Here is a 17,043-nt window from a genome sequence, read left to right on the forward strand (position 1 = left end):
ATGTGTTTTAACTATTTGTAATAGTGCAGAGGTTTAGAGGTGAAAGGAAATGGAGTGGGTGTTTGCAAGCGGTTGGGAAGGTGTGGAGAGGACCTAAGGAGTCCCTAGCACTCTTTTGGAGATTTCCACCGCGATCAGACTTCGAAAAATCGCTCACATGAACTTCTACAGGAGGCTGCAAGGGATCTACAGGAAATTCTACAGGAAGTTCTATAGGAACAGGCCGAAAGTGGTTTTTAGAGGGTTGAAGGTGGAAAACCGGTGGGAAAGTGGAAATGAAGGATGGATAGGGATGTTAAGGGATCTAGTACCTGGTAAATGGAGGTCAAGAGTGATGAAGATGGTTGGATTTGTTCAAAGATGAAGAAAGCAATGTTGCACAAAAATGTAGAAATTAGGGCAAGTTGGGAGAGTATGGCGAATGGGTGAAGGGAATCTTGAGAGAGAGGCTGGAGAAGGTTGTATGATGGAGGAAGGATAGGTTGGAGTGTCTTACAGGTGTTCTGCACACTACTTTCCAAAACTGATCCAAGCAAAGACTAAGAAAACAGAGATTTATCTATTTTGACCTAATTCTGACCTAAAAACCAGAAAAGTGATGAACAGAAATTTATAGACAGGAAGTCATGCAAGAAAGCTATGGAAACTGAGCAAGAACAGATCTAAGCATGAAAACACAACTGATATCAACTTTTCCAACTCAAAATCTAACACTAGCAATTGCATTGGAAGGCAAAAACAGTGTTTTTGTGGCAGCAAGAGTGTCTTGGTCTCAATTCATGGTCCCAAGGAGGGAGAAAGGAGATCAAGGACTACTTGGTAGCCTTTTTTTGGATCTTTTCTGTTACCAAACTATCAAATCAACCTAAAGCACGAACAACTATCTTAATCATCAAAAACAACCTAAGTAACAAAGCAAGATTTAACCTCTATAACAGAAATTATTCTATGAATGCAGTAAAAACACATAAAAGTACACAAAGGAGGTACTGGGCACTTGGGTTGGGCCCAACCCCAAGAGCTACAGCCCCCTAGGAAAGATCAGAATTGGTTCAAAGCTGGATTCATCTTCATTGATCAAAAAATAATAGTTACATCACAAAACTGTCTGCAAGAAGAAGCTCGAAAATGGGTTGATTACAAGGCTGCACTAAAGTGTGAAAATAGATTATCAAATGGCTAAACTACTAAGGCTTGAAGCCTTCCTATTTATGCAAATGAGGACTCCCAACAGTCCTCCTTAATTTTAGGAGCTTGGATGCCCAAAACTACAGATAACAGCCACTTCACTAGACCTGCTAGGTTGCCCCTTGAAATCATCTTTGGTGCGATGTTGAACTCCGAGATGTTGGTGGAGAACTCAAGGAAAGGGTCATTTAGTGTAGGATACACCCCTCCTACAAATCCTCACCCTTGTTTCTTTGAATTTGGCTGCCAATTTTCTCATAAATGCCTGATCTTGGTCCAAAAATGTCCAAAAATCTGCAATAAGCATGTATTAGACTTTGTGGTAAAGTGACTATTCCCATTCACTCAATTAACATAAATATATTCAAAAGCATGCATAAAACTATGGAGAATGGTGGATTAAATGAGAATAATAGGCAAAATGAGCCCATATAGTTACCCATTTCTAGGGCTCATCAACAAACACCTTATTCATTCGGTTTTACTTTCAAACTTAAGAAGGCATCATTGATAGACAACTGTAAAACAACAGCACTGATCAGATAGATCAGTCATTTCTGAACAAGAGGATTTTCTTTTGCATATGCTACTTGGAAGAGTCGAACCTGCGTGTATACGAGCCTTTACCAAGGCAAACCAATGTATATATATGTGAATATTAACTTACAACTTTGTTGCTATTCCAGACTTCAGACATTCCTAGATCATGACATTTAAAGAATAAAACATGCATAAGTAATCAGATCTAGCCCAACCAATTTTAGATCATACAATGATAAGTCATTTCAGGTCTCATGATCCTGATCCAACATTGTATCCAAGGTGTACAAAATATTTCAGATCATATCATAATCATAGCCCCTACAACATAAATTATACTTCAAATAGAAGTATTCCTAATAAACCCTTTCACTTGCACACCTAGCCCTTTGATCTTCTCCTCCTTATATAGTTTTTGGCCTTTCTCAATACCTTGGACCAAAACAACACCTAGAGCATGTGGTATTCTTGGAAGGGATTAAATAGTCACTACTCCACTCAATATTGTGGGCTAATACCATGGTATTGACCCTTGGTATTCTTTAAACTTGAATTTCCTTGATTTTCCAACCCATACACGCTTTTCCTCTTGTGAAAGTGCATGCATATGTATACGCCCTTTTTGTTCTGTGAACTTGTGTGTATACGCTTCTTTGACAAGGTGAACATGTGTATACAACTTAAACTATCTGAAAACATCCTTTTCCTTCAACTTCTTGATTCTGATCAATAGACCTTTGTTATAACTTCTTGTTCTTCTGTACCAATGCCCTGTTACCTCTGAATTTTGTGAGTTGCCATCAAGGACAACACTTGTATCATGATGCCAACAATTTCATCGTAGGACTACCAATGATGAGTAGGAGACATGACACCATATTTGTAGTTGTGGACACTTTGGCCAAAAGTGCTTAATTCATACCAGTCAAATCTACATATAAGGTTCTTCAAATAGCCCAAGTATTTATTGATTAAATAATGTGATTGATGGAGTACTAAATAAGATCATCTCAGATCGGGGAGCTATGTTTACTTATATATTTTGGACTAGTTTCAAAGAGGTCTTAGGGAAATAACTAAATTTTAGTACAACTTATCATCCAAAGACAAATGGATAGATGGAGTGAACTAAACAAGTCTTAAAAGATATGTTGTGCATGTATGTAATGGATCAACAAGCACGATGAAAATATTTTTTACCACTAGTGGAACTTATGTACACTACAGTTATCAAAATTTCATCAAAATGGCACCTTTCAAGTTCTTATATGGAAGGCTTTGTAGGACACCTCTAAGTTGGGATAAAATCAAAGACAGTGTTCTAATAGGAACTGAGGTAATACAAGAAATGGATGAATATATGACCATGATTAAGGTAAGGTTGAAGAAAGCTCAAGACAGACAAAAGAGTTATGTACATGTTCATAAAAGTGATCAAAGTTATGGTATTGGGGATAAAGTATTCATAAGGGTAAAACCTCAAAAGAGTTCAATCAAGTTTGGAAAGGGAGCGAATTTCTCTCGATGGTTTGTTGGACCATTTGAAATTATAGAGAAGGGGCCAATAATATATTGGCATGCATTGCATTCGTCATTAGTATGCATGCATGATGTGTTTTGTGTATTTTCTTATGTCATTACATTTTCGATCCTTTGCATGGTACTGATTTGAGTTGTTTGCAAGTCACAGAGAAGGGGATGGTAAGAGATGAGCCAATTTTCATATTGGACCAACGCACTCAATAGATAGGATGTTGATTGGTGGACCAAGTGAAGGTATGGTGGGATAGTATAGTCCTAGTTCAGCTACTTGGGAGGATGTAGAGGAGATGCATCGACAATTTTTCCCTTCTTGTTTTGAAACTTTGGTATGAAGCTTAGATTAAGAGGGCGTGTATATAGTTCATTGTCCTAGTTTTACTTGATATATACTTTTGGTTGACTTCTAAGACAAATATTGTGACATGCACTTTATTCTTTGAGGACATCAAACATTGATGTTCCAATTATTATTTCATGTGATTATGACTCATGATGTGCTTATTTCAATTATCATCATAGACTATGTTGATGATTATGATATTAGTTGGTATTGATGATTTCAATGTTTCTTATCATGCATATATTGTGATGACTAATTATTATGATCAGATGTTACTGACAATTATCTCAGTGTGGTCAGAGACCATATAGTCACATAAGCATGAGTGGACGGTGATCTAGTTTGGTTATTGAGTATAATTTATATTGAAATCTAAATTTAGCAATGATATATATTGTTACAAAACATTGATGACATGTTACTGAATGCATGCATAGGTTACGTTCTTGTTGAACAACTCACACATGGATGATTGGGTTGTATAGATCAGATTAGATCTTCATCGGAGGGAAGAACAACATCCTTGATTCCACCCACTAGAACTCTAGCCATGGCTTGGGTTGAAAGGTGATGAGAACCTTTGCCTTGAATTTTCATGATGTCATGTGGGTTGGACCATGGATTACATCACTCATGAGGTTTCACTAAGGGGTGCATTTTAAGGTAAACACCTTAATCCTCAATCAACATTAGTCTCACAACAAAGGGAAACCCTGGAGTTAATGGTTTCCTCCATTATTGTGCATATGTTCCCCTTAATTAGTCATAGATACTTAAAGGGAAAATGTTGTGGCACTCTTGGAACTTTATGAGGAGTTATTGAAGGGCATAACTAACTTGGCACCCCTCGTATCGGGAACCATAAAGATAATTGAAATTCAATTCAATGAGATAAAGTGCTAAGATTAAATAGGACAGATAAATTGAAGTTTAGAGTAAAACCTCAATTGAAAATTTAGGAACACTCGGGAAAAAGGGAGTATGGGGATATCTTAAATTAAACTTTAGAAAAAACAAATTGAAGTAAATTTAACTCAATTAAATATTTTAAATAAAACATGTGGGGAGAAATGCGATAAGTTTATAAATAATAACAATAAAATTTTGATTGAATTATAACACTAAATGGAGAGTGGTGTGCATGAATAAAAAAGAATCAAATTAAAAATTTAGAAAAATGAGTCATGATAACCCTCCATAAGGAAGGAAGTGTAAAATTAGAATCTATAACTAAAATTTGAAATTGATATAAATTAGGGGAGGTTATAGACATAAATCTAATACCTAATAGTTAACTCTAATTGAAGAAACACTTGAGCACCAAAATACGGAAATTTGAATTTGGATCAAGAGACAACCAAGAGAAAAAAATTAGGAAACGTGTTTTGGGGTGAGGGGAAATTAACTTTTCAAAGGAAATAAGGCAATGAAATTCATGAGAGCCTTGATAAATTTGTTACACATGGATAGCTAAATAATAAGAATATTGGAAATAAGAATTGATACTTTTGCATGAGAACCCAAGAGGAAAAACTGAAAACTCTATAAAAGAAGGCCAAGCTTTGAAAGATGCACTTTTGATACACCATAATGTTAGAAGATTATTGTAATGTATAATTATCTTTGAGTGACTAAACTGAGATTTTTGCAAGTTTAGTGTGTGTGGAGATTGCATTGAGTGGGAACCTCTTGGGGTTTTGAATCTATCCTCCACACTGCTATAGTATCCATTCTTTGTACAACCCCATTACAACTCAGAGGTCCACGGGGAAGGAGAGTACCTAAGGAGTAGGAAGGGAAGTTCACATATGGGTCATTAAAGTTTGGTTAAGCAATGGAATATTGGAGATTGCAAGTGTGTTGAGAAGTGTAGCTTGGGAGGTACTCCCACAACCCCTAGGGTACTATGTTTTTGAGGAGTTGACCCACGAAAAATGTGTTTTGTGGGAAATGTACCCAAGTAGTGGGTTTTGGAACCAAAGCTATGGGTTAAAGACCCAAGGGAAAATTATTGTTTATTATATTGGATGCATGAGAGGCACCTTTGATGAGCTAAAGGGAACCTAAGGCTACAATGGAGAGGGTTAAATGAAATGAAAAAAGTTGTATTCATTATGTTAAATGTGTTTGAGCATGTAGGCTCTGGTCAGCTTGGACAAATACATGGCCCTTGGTGGCAAAATTCACTCAAACAAGAACACTATAAGTAGGAATGAGATTAAGTTCATTTGGCATTCAAGTAGAGCATCACAACTCAAGAGAAATTTTCCCAAGAAAGTGAGTTATCTCAAGAGAGTTGCAGACCTTAAGGAGAATTGAACTTATATCATTTGATGGTCCTTCTGATGTCTGTATGAAGGTCGATTTTTCCTAGATTCAAGGACGATTTTCTATCTATTTTTCATGCCTTATAGGAGGTTTGTTCAAGCATGAATTATGGTCATTGTCTCCATGTCTTTTGTGCCCTAGTTAGGGATCCTTCTAAGCATAGACAACCATTTATGTACTTTCTAGAAGTATGTTTATATTCACTCGCAATTTTTTGTGCATAATGGAGAGGGCCAAGACCCTAAGAAGGTGCCCACAAGACCTTTGTTTTATGAATGTGTACATATGCAAGCCTCAAGAAGAATTGTTGTTGGTTTTGTGGTATGGGCCATCATTATAAGGGTTGAATCTACCCCAATTTTGTTAATAGAGGTTTGAAGGAAGGGACAACGAGAAGGGTTGGTGTAGTGTGAAGGAAGAAGGGAAATCAAAGGGTTGATTCATTAGAGATTGGTTTTTGAAGTGTATATGTGGAATTTTTTCCAATAAAGGGTGCTTGGATAACATGGTTTAGGGTTGCAATGATCAATAATCTAAGGAGAATAATCATTGAAAGTTACAGAACTTGTTTTAGCCTAATGTACAATGCATTTGAAGTGGCAAATCATTGTTGTAAAGGAAGACTTGTGAAACCCTGTGCACAATGATTCTTGGAGAAACAAGGCCACTGTGTGGAGGCAGATTTGTGGAGGCTGATGTACAGTGTTTGGAAGAATTCATTTCATTGTTAGAATCCAGGGTTGTCGAGTTGAAGTGTGCAATGGTTTTGAAAGAGTTTGTGAGAAGCAGAAGGCAGAGGTATCAGAGCAGTAGTATTCCCTATGTGTATAGGTGGCAAAAGACCTACCAGGTGTTCAAGACAAGTGTACTGAAAAGGCTAGTGTAAGTTCTTCTTCAGCAAGTCAAGTTTGTTCTTGTTCTTGAGTAGATTGACAGTGAAGTGTTGTTGAAATCAAGCCCTAGTTTTCCTTGTATCGGGTCTAGTTGTAAGGACCATGATCCCTAGCATGGGAGCCTTATGTATGTTATATTAAAGTTGTAATGTAAACAAGTTTTAGGTATGAAAAATATTATGTGCTTTGTTGATTCATTATTGTTACATTTCCACTCAATGAAAAGTGCTTGGAGTTATGGTATCTTAGTATTTTTGTGATCGTGCTTTAGACATATACCTGATTCTGAAGTGCCAAGGAAAAATCAACATGGAATCAAAGTACTTTGAAGGGATAATTGAATTAGAGTGTGCACAACAAACAGCTCAAGAGAAATTTGGTTGTCTTGTTATTTAAGGACTAACAGCATGGTGAAGTTAGTCACTAATATGAGGTATGAAGATAGATTGGATGGATCTTCCAACTATAGTCCTTGGAAGGAAAGGATCAAGCTTATCTTGTTGTTGAACAAGATTTGGGAGTTTGGCCACAAGGAGATTCAAAATCCAATAGACCCTAAGGAGTTGGAAGTTTAGGAAGAGTTGGATTCAAATGCTAAGCTCATCATCCTAGATGGTGTCAAAGATCACTTGATACCTCATCTAACCAAGAATATCACTTCACAAGATATGTGGAAGGCTCTTCAGGAATTCTTCTAAAATAAGAATGAGAACTAGTTGTTGGTATTGAGAGAGAAGTTGAAGAACACCAAGTTGTTGGATGGCGAAGGTGTGGCTTTGTATTTGATGAGGATTTCTCAAGTTCATGATGAGTTAATTTCCATTGGAGATAACATTCCAAATTCTGAGCTAGTGAGGACTACTTTGAAGGGATTTACCGAGGAATGGAAACCATTAATCAAAGGGATAGTCACTCGAGATAAGTTACCAAATTGGAATAGGTTATGGGATGAATTTATCCAAGAAGAACTACAAGACAAGGATCTTCATAATAAGAAGTTTGTTGAAGATAATGTGGTTCTTGCAAGAAAGATGAAGGGAAGAACAAAGAAGGAATTAAGCAAGTTTAAGTGTTATACATGTGGTGAATAAGGTCATTATGTGATCAAGTGTCCATGTAAGAAGAAAGGAGACTATGATAAGAAGACAAAGATAGTTGGGGTTTCTACATCTTTAGGTGAGCTATATTACTTCTCAAGAAGGTTCAAGGAAGACATTGCTCTAGTCTCTCACTTCTTTGATGGTGCATGGTATGTGGATAGTGGAGCATTGAAGCATATGATAGGTTCATGAGAAGTTTTTGAGACTCTAACTGAATGGGAATCAAAGTTCAATATGGGAGTCAAGTGTTGTGTCATTCGGGATGGAGTCAGGTGGGTGTTTACAATTTCAAGATGTACAGTGGGTACCAGAGCTCAAGTACATCATGTTGTTTGTCTCGGTGATTGAGGATAAGAGGTTTGAGGTGATATTCCAAGATGCGAAAGTGATACTCAGACCCAAAGTCTCTAACTATTTCAAGATATAATTGGAGTTAGGTAGCATGGTTTATACCGGATAATAGGAAAGTCTATATATCAAGAGAAGAACCAAATTCTTGAGACTCAAATGGAGTCAAGTTCGATCAGTATTTTGTAGGTTCAGAGGGAGAATATACAACCCAAGAAGAGAACATGGTCAATGGGGAGTAAGGAAACTTCTACATTTGGAAAGAAGGAATCGTGGAATGGGTTGAAGGCCTATCATGAGAAGAAAAAGCAAGAGGCTTCTACAATGAGGGACACTAATGGCGATAGTGTGGTTCATTCTACAGGGTATGTTACAGTTGTGGATGCTAGAGATTGGGAAAGTGTCGTTGACGAGTTACTTCTTAGTAGTGGAAATAATTCCCTTGCTAAGAGGGAGTGTTGAGAAGTGTAGCTTGAGAGGTACTCCCACAAAACTTGGCGTACTGGGTTTCTGAGAAGTTGACCCATGAAAAATGTGTTTTGTGGGAAATGTACCCAAGTAGTGGGCTTTGGACCCAAAATTATGCTCTAAAGAACCAAAGGAAAATTATTCTTTATTATATTAGATGCATGAGGGGTACCTTTGATGAGATAAAGGGTACCTAAGGCTATAATGGAGAGGGTTAAAGCCAATGAAAAGAATTTTATTCTTTATCTTAAATGTGTTTGAGCATGTAGTTTCAGGTCTACTTGGACAAAGACATAATAACCCTTGGTGAAAAAAGGGGCTCCATTAAGAACATTGTGAGTAGGAATGAGAATGAGTTTGTTTCACATCTTAGTAGAGCATCAAATATCAAGAGAAATATTCCCAAGAGAGTGAGTTTCCTCAGGATAGTTGCAGACCTTGAGGAAGATAGAACTTGGAGCATTTTATGGTCTTTCAGATGTCTGTATGAAGGCCAAGTTCACCAAAATTCAAGGACAAGTTTCTATCCATTTTTCATGCCTTAAAGGAGGTTTGTTTGAGCATGAATTTAGGTCATTGTCTTTGTGTATTTTGTGCCCTAGTTAGGGATCCTTATAAGTATACACAACCACTTATATATTATCTAGAAGTATGGTTATATTCGCTCTCATTTTCTATGCATAAAGGAGAGGGTCGAAACCCTAAGAAGGTGCCCATAAGACCTATGTTTTGTGATTGTGTAAGGTTGCAAGCATCAGTAAGTCTTATTGGGTGTGGAGCCTGATTATCTTCTTTATTTAGAGGTATCACCACATTGGATGCCAGTTCATAATGTGGTGGCAATGCCACCCGTAAAATGTATGCTACAAGGGGGGTCTAGGGGGGGCGTTGCAATCTTTGAGAAGACCCCCCTAGAGGGGGATCGGGGGAAGCGCCCCCGAAGCTAAAAATAGATGTAAAATTTCCTTGTGAAATGTTGTAATTTCATAGTCAATATGGGTCGTTCATTAGGCAGAGATCTGATGGTAGAAGTTATGTTTAATTTAGGGGTTTTTTTCCCTAGAAGGAAACCCCTCGCTATATATGATGGAATTGTATTGCGCCTATGTAGATATATATTCTAAGTGAGAAAGAGAGAGGAGATTATGTGAGAGTGAAGAGGGAATTATAGAGTATCTTCTGTAGGTTGTATCTCTTTAGTTTGCTAGATAATATAAAAGGAAGGACTGGATGTTTCTCCATGGACTTAGCCCAAATTGGGTGAACCACGTATATCTATGTCTCGCTTGTTTTATGCATTTTTTGTGTTTGTATTTCTACAATATATTTTATTTGTTCCATTGCTCTGTAATATATAATTTCTATAACAAGTCTCGCTGCTAGTTTTGTGGTATCAGATGTCCTTAGAAGGGTCGAATCTACACTCATCTTATGAAAAAATATGTGAAGGAAGGGGCAGAGAAAAGGGTTGGAGTGGTACGAAGGAAGAAGGGAAAGCAAAGGGATGATTCATTGGAGATGAGTTTGTTGGATGTGACTTATGCTAGGTCAATATTCCACATTATCATGTCAATAAGGTGCAGCATAAGCTTTGAGGCGCAACACAATATGTTCCAAAAGGAGACCTAAAGTACTTGTAAAAAAAATCTCTTACTTGCTCTAGAAATTTCCTGTCAACACTTTCAGATTCCTACAAAAACATATTAGTCCCTTGAATTCTATTCTAATCCTGAAATCCTAATGGGATTCATTAAAAACAAAACGTAACTACTGGTCACTAGAATTTCTAAACTCTAGCTCCTAACTAGGTTGAGGAACTTTGTGGAGTCCATCTTAGTTGTCTAGAGGACAAGGGAGTTAGCAACCTTAATGATCTACGCAACTTCAAATCAATAGAAATAAGATATCCTACTTCTAGATCCCTATTGGGTTGAGCAACTTTGTGGAGTCTATCTGAGTTATCCAAGGGACAAGGGGCTATAGGTCTCATCACACCATCAAAAGAGGATTGTAAACTTAACTAAATAATTCTCCCAACACAATGTAGGAAAAATTGCTCAAACAAAGACAAAAGGGAAAGGGACACAACTTCAAATCCTCACACAATTCTAGTTATCAATTACGCTATGTTAAAGCAAACATGTTCTGAAAAGAAAAGAAAATCAAACATGCTTAAATAAATCATTTGTTCATTATGGAAAAATTTAATGTGCTAACTATTCAAGCAAAGCATTGCACTCAAAATCCAAATATGTATTCACTCAGATCTAAGACTCAATGTCTATTTGAAAAAGCATGTACATGTGCTTTTATCATAGAGACTAAACCAATACGATTCCCAATGAACATATGAACTCTGGAAAATATATTATGTTTCCACTAATCCACAAAAAGGAGTAGTGCAATCAAAGTGTTACTATGTAAAAACCCTGCAATCTCAAGAGTTTAAAAGATATTTTGTTAAACATTTTGATGAAAACTACAAGAATCCAGCTTCAATATTATATTCCTTTTCAAAGCATTCCCATGTAATGATCCATGTAAGTTTAACTTGCAGGGAGTAAGGCAGCACACACACACACACACACATATATCAGAATATCACTAATATGTGGCTCACGTTCTTTTTAACATAAATATTAAAGTAATATGAACTATAATAGGTAAGCAAGACCTATAAAATATACTTTGTTGTCTAGACTCCACAAGAAGGAATAGATCAATTTTGGAGTGTTGTTGCATGAATACCCTGTAGTCAAAATAAATCAACGAAAATTTTATCAAAATCCCAAATGGAAGCTACAAGTTACTAACTCTAGGATCATAGTCCCCTTTAAAACATTCAAATGCAATGAACCATATAAAACAAACTTATAAGAAACAAAACAACAGATATATCATTATTAAAATATTGTTGATTTATAGCTTGCTACAATCAATTCGTGGCTCAATGTTTAAAAGAAGTGATACATCACATTTTCAATCCTCACACTTTCCAGATCTATATGAACTCCACTTAGGCATACAATAAAAAAAATTTATACCAAAAAGACAAAGTATTAAATGTTACCCTCTATTGGCACAAAACAACTCAGATCTGAGAGTTATGAGGTCGATTAGCACACCACACTTTACAAATCGAACAATGAATGAGAAAATCTATATTTTAGAGATAAAAATGAAAAAGATAAGAGGGCAACAGGCTGAGTTGGAGGGCTCAAGCCAACTAGCTCGTTGCCTCTGTTAAACTAAATAATCAAAACAAAGCTTAAAATATTGAACATTGAAACCTAATCATCAACCTTTTCACTAAAATATCCACAATATTTTACATCAAGAATGACACATAAGAGTTTGATCCCAGTGGTCACCACATGCGATCATTAAACAGGCAAAAAAAAAATGAAAAACCGCTCCTTTTACAAACTTTTTTGAACCCTCCATCAAGGCTTTTTCCCACTTATTTACACAAGGAAGATCAAGGGCAAATTTAGAAAATTTCGTCAAAAACTACTCTTCAAATCATGTTTAATATTACATGAGATTAATTGTTTGACATCTTCAATTGGAGATATGGTTAAATGGTGTTAATTTAGAATGAAGTCCTCTGAGAATAGTTTGGTTGATTCAATTTTGCTAACTGATTGATCAGTTTGGGCTTGACTGGACCATAGATGCAACTTAAAATTTTCCCTTGAAATAACCCTTGATATCTCCCAAACCTCACACTTTCAAAAGAAAATCCTCACAACCAAATTGATGATGTCTTGAGAAAAACCCATATTTTAGATTTTCTAGATTCTCCTTTGTTTGCTTGTAAATACTCCCGGAGTTGATGAAATGATTCTATCTAGAACAAGTTGTCATGACCATTGACCACTACCTGAATACCTTTAGAATCGACTTGGGTGTGAAATAAGAAACATGGAACCATCTCACTAATGATAGGAACAAAACCATGTCTCAAAATCTTTCATAGAGTTGCGTGAATATACTAAACTCGGAGGTTGGTTACCATATCTGCACATAGGTCGCAGGAAATGATTAGAAAAAAAACATTGTTAGTAATAAAAACATATTTTAACCTCCCCAATTCATCAAAAATAATGGAATTAGGCATTAAATCAATAACTTTGTAACAACCCTAGTGAACATTCCATGTAATAAAAGTTAATAAAGGAAAAATAATAACCATTGTTGATGGGACACTTATTCCAAGCTTAATGTTGGGAAAGACATCCTAGTGTGGGTGTTCATTTGGTTATTAATGGCTAAGGATATTGGCAAAGGCAATGGCTAAGGCTTTGGAAAGGAAAAATGGCATTTTTTGGCACATTTATTTATGAAAATAATGGAAATTAGGAGAAAATGGAGGTGCAAGGTTACAGGTTGCATGCGAGGAGGAAATTGAAGGAAAATAATGGAAAATGAAGAAAATAGATGCCTCATTAATAAAAAGGCTTATGAGGATCATTTGGTAACATTTTGTCAATTTAGTTTTGGAGCTATCTCATTATTCTCTCTCTCTCTCTCTCATATTTTTGGAGACATATACTTTTTGTTAAGAAATGTACTACATAACATAAATAATTATTGAGAGGAATAAATATAAAAATAACCAGCAACAACCATAAACACATAAACAAAAATGTTTATCTAGGAAAACCCCAAATCTGGGGAAAAAACCAACCTAATAAGATCTTATTAGCATTGGCCAAAACCCTGGCCAATCTGACCAAGTGAGCCTTCACCACTCACCTCCAGGTCTTGCATTACAATGAAGTCCTTCCAGCCTTTTATAAGCTCCATTACATATAATACCACGGGCAGAATACCATGGGTGCACAATACCATGTGCCCCAAAACCATCACTGTTTTACCTAGTCAACTTTGACTCTATCCTGAGTCAAGTTTACCTAACAATTCCCCCCTTAAACTTGACTTGGGGTTCCTCGACTAACTCTAGGAAAACTTGCTAAGTGAGACAATCCCGCTCACTCTAGCTCTTACCCCCCTCAAAGTTTTTACCCGGGGTATTGTTAACCCGACATCCCCCCTATCACCTAGGTCTAACCCAGACTTTACCAGTGATCACCGAGGGGTACACATGCCTTACCAGGTCTTACAGTAGTATGCCCATTTACATGCAATAATTTTGACTTCATTAATTTTTTTTTGTTTATTTCTGCTGCGATTTTGATCCATCCTCTCTCAATTTGATTTGCTCAAAAACTTCTATCAAACCACTCCAACTGCGAGCCCGACGAGAACCTCATAGATTCCAGCACCGGTGGCTTCACGTAGCAGAAAACGAACAATTTTCGAAGCCGCATGAACAATTTTCTTCTACTGACCTTCTTTAAATAGCCGCATGAATCCCGAACAATTCGTCAGCATGTTCCAAACCAGTAAATATCGCAAATGCACTGCAATCCTTGGCAGTTATGGCACTATCTTCTGCACATTCTCCTCGAGGTTCTTCCGCGTATGATTGTTCCACCATTATTTTCAGACCCAGATCTGTAAAAAGGTTGCATTGATCTCATCAGGCACTATAAACCCCTGGCATCAAAGAATCCCTTTGAAACCAATATCTGGCTCTGATACCAGTTGTTAATAAATTTACTGCATAACATAAATAATTACTGAGAGGAATAAATATAAAAATAACCAGCAACAACCATAAACACATAAACACAAATGTTTATCCGGGAAAACCCCAAATCCGGGGAAAAACCCAACCTAATAAGATCTTATTAGCATTGGCCAAAACCCTGGCCAATCCGACCAAGTGAGCCTTCACCGCTCACCTCTAGGTCTTGCATTACAATGAAGTCCTTCCAGCCTTTTATAAGCTCCATTACATATAATACCACGGGCAGAATACTATGGGTGCACAATACCATGTGCCCCAAAACCATCACTGTTTAACCTGGTCAACTTTGACTCTATCCTGAGTCAAGTTTACCTAACACTTTTCTTGGATCACTCTTGGAGGGTGTGGCATACTTGGATTCTTGGAGCAAGAAGGCAAAGGAAGAGCAAGAAAGTGCAAGAGGACATCAGGATCAACAACATCGGATTTTTCTTGCAGATAGCGAGTTGCATGTATGTTTTCCTCACTAGTTTTTGCATGAATGGCATATGCATGTGGTTTGTGGATTGTATTTTGTCATGGGCATGAAGGATGGCCAGGATTGACAGTGGATTTCCTCGCCTTACCATTTCCTAGATATCCATGGTGATTGTGGATTTATTTTCCTTGTTTTGTTTTGGTTGGTTCTCATGTTTCCTTTTCTTGGGTTGAGTTATTAGTCCTAGAAACCCTGGTTGGAAAAACGCTATGGAAGCCCTGTAACAGCTTGGTTTGAGTTACTAGTCTTGGAATCCTTGGTTCGAAAAACGCTCTAGAATCCCTTAGTGGGTTGAGTTACTAGTCCTGGAAAACCTGGTTGGACAAATGCTTTGGAAGCCTGGTAAAAGTTGTGGGTTGAGGTACTAGTCCTGGAAGCCTTAGTTGGACAAATGCTCTGGAATCCTTGGAAGGCTTGGATAGAGAGAAATTTGATGATGGTTTTGTGATGTCCCACCATGAGGTGGAATCATTGTTTGATGGGTTGAGGTGGATGGCCTCTGGAAGCCTTGGATGGTTTTGGATTTATGTGTTCTATAAGATCCCACATTCATGCTTAGAATATGGCATGGATATGAATGGCTGAAGAGAGATTTGGCTCAGCCATTCTACGGTCAGGTGGAATCTGGAAGTCCCATCTCGAGTTTGGATTTTGCATCATCAATATGAGGTTATTTCTCCTTGTATTTCTATGAGTATTATACTGGATTATATGTGGTTTATATGGTCCTGTTGCTATTATGCTGGTTATATATGTGTTTTATGACAGTAGCTATGTATGGCTACCATCATGTTTTTACTTGTAAATGAATGAACAATGTATCTATGACCGAATGGATGAAATGCTGGTTGATGTGTTGAGGCATCAATGCTTCTAAGCGATTCTCAGCTAAGTATGAGACCCCTATGCTCAGATCTATTATTTACACATGTAGATTACATATTCGTAATATGTTTGACAAAATGTCTTTCATGGCTAGTAGGGGCCCAGTCAAGGTCTCATTCAAGTGATTACACTTATATTGTCATTTCCTTGTTATTTCACTGTTCTGGAGATGTGATTCAATTCTGAGCAGTGACCTGGGCTCTGGGCCTGAAAAGGTATCTCAAATCCCGAAGACACTGGTACAACACTAAAAAAAAGAGTCCCTACACGTTGATTTGTAGGCCTGGGAGAGCATCCAGAGGTCCCTGGACACTGGCATGCCCATAGCATGAGAGCGTCTAGAGGTCAAATTGTCCAAAATCCCAATGGGACCAAGGGGCTAGTTGGAAGAAAGGTTGGATTGGTTCCTGAGGGTCCTAATGTTGATGTTAAATGTTTGTATGGTATGTTTCTGTCAGTTCCTCTTCCTTAACTTGACTTAGGAGGCAGAATCATATCATAGTGGCCTCTCGACGCACATCTACCTCTACTGGCCGGTTACTTGGGTAGATGTGGGAGGAGGGTGTTACAGAGAGGTATCAGAGCATGGTTCACCCCTCGGACTAGATGGGATGTGTGTTGGTCATGCATGCATGTCAGTTTCATGTGTGTCTCTTACACTTGCATTCCATGTGCTTGTTGCATTTGAATGATGTTGATTGTGGTTGTAGTGATGTCGTCATGTGGAATTTGATGTTGTTATTGTGGGATGCATCATCGTGAGTGTATGACTGGTTACATATTGTTATATGTCGCTTACATGTATCATTATTGTATGTTTGGTTACATTCTTGTATGTTTGGTTGCATTCTTTTATGCTTGGTTCCATTCTTGTATGCTTGGTTGCATGTATCATTCTTGTAAGTTTGGTTTCAAGTATGGTTCATTCATGCTTGATCATATGTGTTTATGCATATGTGTGGTTGGTTACATGTTGCTTATCCATGTTCTTGTTTGAATGTGGTGATGTAGTGGCTATTGTCATGCATGAGGTCGTGGTATGAGTTGTTGATAAGGCCATGCATTGATGACTGGACCCTAGTTAGAATGATCGTTGCATAGTTATATGCTTATGTGTTATGTTTCTATATGTTGTCATGATTATGCTATACATGTATCATGTTGATTTTTGGATCTTGTAGACAAGGTATCCTCCCCGAGCTATACTAAGGTACGTTGGTTTATTATGATTTGGTTTAGCTGACATGATATACCTTGCAGGAAGAAATATCAAATGG

This window comes from Pinus tabuliformis, chromosome 3_2 (genome assembly GCF_031772625.1).
Source record: "Pinus tabuliformis cultivar Carrire ecotype Pingquan chromosome 3_2, CPIR1, whole genome shotgun sequence".
Classification (NCBI taxonomy): domain Eukaryota; kingdom Viridiplantae; phylum Streptophyta; class Pinopsida; order Pinales; family Pinaceae; genus Pinus; species Pinus tabuliformis.